Raw genomic sequence first — 6402 nt, 5'->3', positions numbered from 1 at the left:
GTTCTGGAAATTAGCTCTTTGTCAGATGAGTAGATTGCAAAAATGTTCTCCCATTCTGTAGGTTGCCTGTTCACTCTGATGGTAGTTTCTTTTGCTGTGCAGAAGCTCTTTAGTTTAATGAGATCTCATTTGTCAATTTTGGCTTTTGCTGCCATTGCTTTTGGTGTTTTAGACATGAAGTCTATCCCATGCCTAGTTCCTGAATGGCACTACCTAGGTTTTCTTCTAGGGTTTTTATGGTATTAGGTCTAACATTTAAGTCTCTAATCCATCTTGAATTAATTTTCATATAAGGAGTAAGGAAAGGATCCATTTTCAGCTTTCTACTTATGGCTAGCCAATTTTCCCAGCACCATTTATTAAATAGGGAATCCTTTCCCCATTTCTTGTTTCTCTCAGGTTTGTCAATGATCAGATGGCTGTAGATATGTGGTATTATTTCTGAGGACTTTGTTCTGCTCCATTGGTCTATATCTCTGTTTTGGTACCAGTATCATGTTGTTTTGGTTAGTGTAGCCTTGTAGTATAGTTTGAAGTTAGGTAGTGCGATGCCTCCAGCTTTGTTTTTTTGACTTAGGATTGTCTTGGCAATGCGGGCTCTTTTTTAGTTCCATATGAACTTTAAAGCAGTTTTTTCCAATTCTGCAAAGAAACTCATTGGTAGCTTGATGGGGATGGCATTGAATCTATAAATTACCTTGGGCAAGACCATCTGCTGTATTCAGGAGACCCATCTCACGTGCAGAGACACACAGAGGCTCAAAATAAACGGATGGAGGAAGATCTACCAAGCAAATGGAAAACAAAGAAAAGCAGGGGTTGCAATACTAGTCTCTGATAAAACAGAATTTCAACCATCAAAGATCAAAAGAGACAAAGAAGGCCATTACATAATGGTAAAGGGATCAATTCAACAGGAAGAGCTAACCATCCTAAATATATATGCACCCAATACAGGAGCACGCAGATTCATAAAGCAAGCCCTTAGAGACTTAGACTCCCTTACAATAATAATGGGAGACTTCAACACTCCACTGTCAACATTAGACAGATCAACGAGACAGAAAGTTAACAAGGATATCCAGAAATTGAACTCAGCTCTGCAGCAAGCAGAACTAATAAACATCTATAGAACTCTCCACCCCAAATCAACAGAATATACATTCTTCTCAGCACCACATCGCACTTATTCCAAAATTGACCACATAATTGGAAGTAAAGCAATCCTCAGCAAATGTACAAGAACAGAAATTGTAACAAACTGTCTCTCAGACCACAGTGCAATCAAACTAAAACTCAGGACTAAGAAACTGAATCAAAATCGCTCAACTACATGGAAACAGAACAACCTGCTCCTGAATGACTACTGGGTACATAACGAAATGAAGGCAGAAATAAAGATGTTCTTTGAAACCAATGAGAACAAAGATACAACATAGCAGATTCTCTGGGACACATTTAAACCAGTGTGTACAGGGAAATTTATAGCACTAAATGCCCACAAGAGAAAGCAGGAAAGATCTAAAATTGACACTCTAACATCACAATTAAAAGAACTAGAGAAGCAAGAGCAAACACATTCAAAAGCTAGCAGAAAGCAAGAAATAACTAAGATCAGAGCAGAACTGAAGGAGATAGAGACACAAAAAACCCTCCAAAAAATCAATGAATCCAGGAGTTGGTTTTTTGGAAAGATCAACAAAATTGACAGACCGCTAGCAAGACTAATAAAGAAGAAAAGAGAGAAGAATCAAATCGACGCAATTAAAAATGATAAAGGGGATATCACCACCAACCCCACAGAAATACAAACTACCATCAGAGAATACTATAAACACCTCTACGCAAAGAAACTAGAAAATCTAGAAAAAATGGATAATTTCCTGGACACTTACACTCTTCCAACACTAAACTAGGAAGAAGTTGAATCCCTGAATAGACCAATAGCAGGCTCTGAAATTGAGGCAATAATTAAGAGCCTACCAACGAAAAAAAGTCCAGGACCAGATGGATTCACAGCTGAATTCTACCAGAGGTACAAGGAGGAGCTGGTACCATTCCTTCTGAAACTATTCCAATCAATAGAAAAAGAGGGAATCCTCCCTAACTCATTTTATGAAGCCAACATCATCCTGATACCAAAGCCTGGCAGAGACACAACAAAAAAAGAGAATTTTAGACCAATATCCCTGATGAACATCGATGCAAAAATCCTCAATAAAATACTGGCAAAGCGGATCCAGCAGCACATCAAAAAGCTTATCCACCATGATCAAGTGGGCTTCATCCCTGGGATGCAAGGCTGGTTCAACATTCGCAAATCAATAAACATAATCCAGCATATAAACAGAACCAAAGACAAGAAACACATGATTATCTCAATAGATGCAGAAAAGGCTTTTGACAAAAATTCAACAGCCCTTCATGCTAAAAACGCTCAATAAATTCGGTATTGATGGAACGTACCTCAAAATAATAAGAGCTATTTATGACAAACCCACAGCCAATATCATACTGAATGGGCAAACACTGGAAAAATTCCCTTTGAAAACCGGCAAAAGACAGGGATGCCCTCTCTCACCACTCCTATTCAACATAGTGTTGGAAGTTCTGGCTAGGGCAATCAGGCAAGAGAAAGAAATCAAGGGTATTCAGTTAGGAAAAGAAGAAGTCAAATTGTCCCTGTTTGCAGATGACATGATTGTATATTTAGAAAACCCCATTGTCTCAGCCCAAAATCTCCTTAAGCTGATAAGCAACTTCAGCAAAGTCTCAGGATACAAAATAAATGTGCAAAAATCACAAGCATTCTTATACACCAGTAACAGACAAACAGAGAGCCAAATCATGAATGAACTTCCATTCACAATTGCTTCAAAGAGAATAAAATACCTAGAAATCCAACTTACAAGGGGTGTGAAGGACCTCTTCAAGGAGAACTACAAACCACTGCTCAGTGAAATAAAAGAGGACACAAACAAATGGAAGACCATACCATGCTCATGGATAGGAAGAATCAATATCGAGCAAACACTTTCAAAAGCTAGCAGAAGGCAAGAAATAACTAAGATCAGAGCAGAACTGAAGGAGATAGAGACACAAAAACTCCTTCAAAAAAATCAACAAATCCAGGACCTGGTTTTTTGAAAAGATCAACAAAATTGATACACCACTAGCAAGACTAATAAAGAAGAAAAGAGATAATTATCAAATAGACACAATAAAAATGATAAAGGGGATATCACCACCGACCCCACAGAAATACAAACTACCAGCAGAGAATACTACAAACAACTCTATGCAAATAAACTAGAAAAACTAGAAGAAATAGATAAATTCCTGGATACATACACTCTCCCAAGACTAAACCAGGAAGAAGCTGGATCTCTGAATAGACCAATAACAGGTTCTGAAATTGAGGTAATAATTCATAGCCTACCAACTAAAACAAGTCCAGGACCAGACGGATTCACAGCCAAATTCTACCAGAGTTACAAGGAGGAGCTGGTACCATTCCTTCTGAAACTATCCCAAGCAGTAGAAAAAGAGGGAATCCTCCCTAACTCATTTGGGAGGCCAAAATCATCCTGATACCAAAGCCTGGCAGAGATACAACAAAAAAAGAGAATTTTAGACCAATATCCCTGACGAACATCGATGCAAAAATCCGCAATAAAATACTAGCAAACAGAATCCAACAGCACATCAAAAAGCTTATCCACCATGATCAAGTGGGTTTCATCCCTAGGATGTAAAGCTGGTTCAACATACGCAAATCAATAAATGTAATCCAGCATATAAACAGAACCAAAGAAAAAAACCACATGATTATCTCAATAGATGCAGAAAAGGCCTTTGACAAAATTCAACAGCCCTTCATGCTAAAAAATTCTCAATAAATTCGTTAATGATGGAATGTATCTCAAAATAGTAAGAGCTCTTTATCACAACCCACAGCCAATATCATACTGAATGGGCAAAAACTGGAAGCATTCCCCTTGAAAACTGGAACAACACAGGGATGCCCTGTCTCACCACTCCCATTCAACATAGTGTTGGGAGTTCTGGCCAGGACAATCAGGCAAGAGAAAGAAATAAAGGGTATTCAATCAGGATAAGAAGAATTCAAATTGTCCCTGTTTGCAGATGACATGATTGTATATTTAGAAAACCTCATCGTCTCAGCCCAAAAACTACTTAAGCTGATAAGCAACTTCAGCAGAGTCTCAGGACACAAAATTAATGTGCCAAAATCACAAGCATTCTTCTACACCAATAATAGACAAACAGAGAGCCAAATCATGAATGAACTGTCATTCACAATTGCTTCAAAGACAATAAAATACCTAGGAATCCAACTTTCAGGGATGTGAAGAACCTCTTCAAGGAGAACTACAAACCACTGCTCAGTGAAATAAAAGAGGACACAAACAAATGGAAGAACATTCCATGCTCATGGATAGGAAGAATCAATATCATGAAAATGGCCATTCTGTCCAAGGTAATTGATAGATTCATTGCCATCCCCATTAAGCTATCAATGACTTTCTCCCCAGAATTGGAAAAAACTACTTTAAAGTTCATATGGAACCAAAAAGAAGTCTGCATTGCCAAGACTATCCTAAGCCAAAAAAACAAAGCTGGAGGCATCACGCTACCTGACTTCAGACTATACTACAAGGCTACAGTAACCAAAACAGCATGGTACTGGTATCTAAACAGAGAGATAGACCAATGGAGCAGAACAGAGCCCTCAGAAATAATACCACACATCTACAACCATCTGACCTTTGACAAATCTGACAAAAACAAGAAATGAGGAAAGGATTCCCTATTTAATAAATCGTGCTGGGAAAACTGGCTAGCCATAAGTAGATAGCTGAAACTGGATCCCTTCCTTACACCTTATACAAAAATTAATTCGAGATGGATTAAAGACTTAAATGTTAGATGTAAAACCATAAAAAAACCCTAGAAAAAAACCTAGGCAATACCATTCAGGACATAGGCGTGGGCAAGGACTCTATGTCTGAAACACCAAAAGCAAGGGCGACAAAAGCCAGAATGACAAATGGGACCTAACTAAACTAAAGAGCTTCTGCATAGCAAAAGAAACTACCATCAGAGGCAACAGGCAACCTACAGAATGGGAGAACATTTTTACCATCTACTCATCTGACAAAGGGCAAATATCCAGAATCTACAAAGAACTCAAACAAATTTACAAGGAAAAGCAAACAACCCCATCAAAAAGTGGGCAAAGGATATGAACAGACACTTCTCAAAAGAAGACATTTATGCAGCCAACAGACACATGAAAAAATGCTCATCACCACTGGCCATCAGAGAAATGCAAATCAAAACCACAATGAGATACCATCTCACACCAGTTAAAGTGGTGATCAATAAAAGGTCAGGAAACAACAGGTGCTGGAGAGGGTGTTCAGAAATAGGAACACTTTTACACTGTTGGTAGGACTGTAAACTAGTTCAACCATTGTGGAAGACAGTGCGACGATTCCTCAAGGATCTAGGACTAGAAATACCATTGGACCCAGCCAACCCATTACTTGGGATATACCCAAAGGATTATAAATCATGCTGCTTTAAACACACGTGCACATATATGTTTATTGCAGCACTATTCACAAGAGCAAAGACTTGGAACCAACCCAAATCTCCAATAATGACAGACTGGATTCAGAAAATGTGGCACAAATACACCATGGAATACTATGCAGCCATAAAAAAAGGATGAGTTCATGTCCTTTGTAGGGACATGGATGCAGCTGAAAACCATCATTCTCAGCAAACTATAGCAAAAACAGAAAACCAAACACCGCATGTTATCACTCATAGGTCGGAACTGAACAATGAGAACACTTGGACACAGGACGGGGAACATCACACACTGGGGTCTGTTGTAGGGTGGGTGAAGTGGGGAGAGATAGCATTAGTAGATATACCTAATGTAAATAACGAGTTAACGGGTACAGCACACCAACATGGCACATGTATACATATGTAACAAACCTCCAGGTTGTGCACATGTACCCTAGAATATAAAGTATAAAAAAAATTTTTTAAAGACAAAGGAAATTAAAAAAAGAAAAGAAGAGAAATGATGGAAGCCCAAAACTACAGTTATTGAGACTAATGCTAATTCTTTAAGTTTTAATCATATTCTCACCTAAGTGAGAGTACAGACACTTCAAAATAGAGCCACACACGCTGGATGTTATATACTCCCACTGAAATTTTAAGGAAGCAGATAGCTCTCAAAACAGATCATATTTTTCTGTAAAAAGAAGATTCCAGTCTACCTGAGAGATCATAATAACGAAGTCCCCTCTGCTTTAACTTTTACCAAAATAACTGACCTGAAGTGCTCTGATGTTAACC

This window comes from Macaca nemestrina, chromosome 20 (assembly GCF_043159975.1).
Source record: "Macaca nemestrina isolate mMacNem1 chromosome 20, mMacNem.hap1, whole genome shotgun sequence".
NCBI classification, from domain to species: Eukaryota; Metazoa; Chordata; class Mammalia; order Primates; family Cercopithecidae; genus Macaca; species Macaca nemestrina.
Note: the sequence above shows the minus strand (reverse complement) of the source record.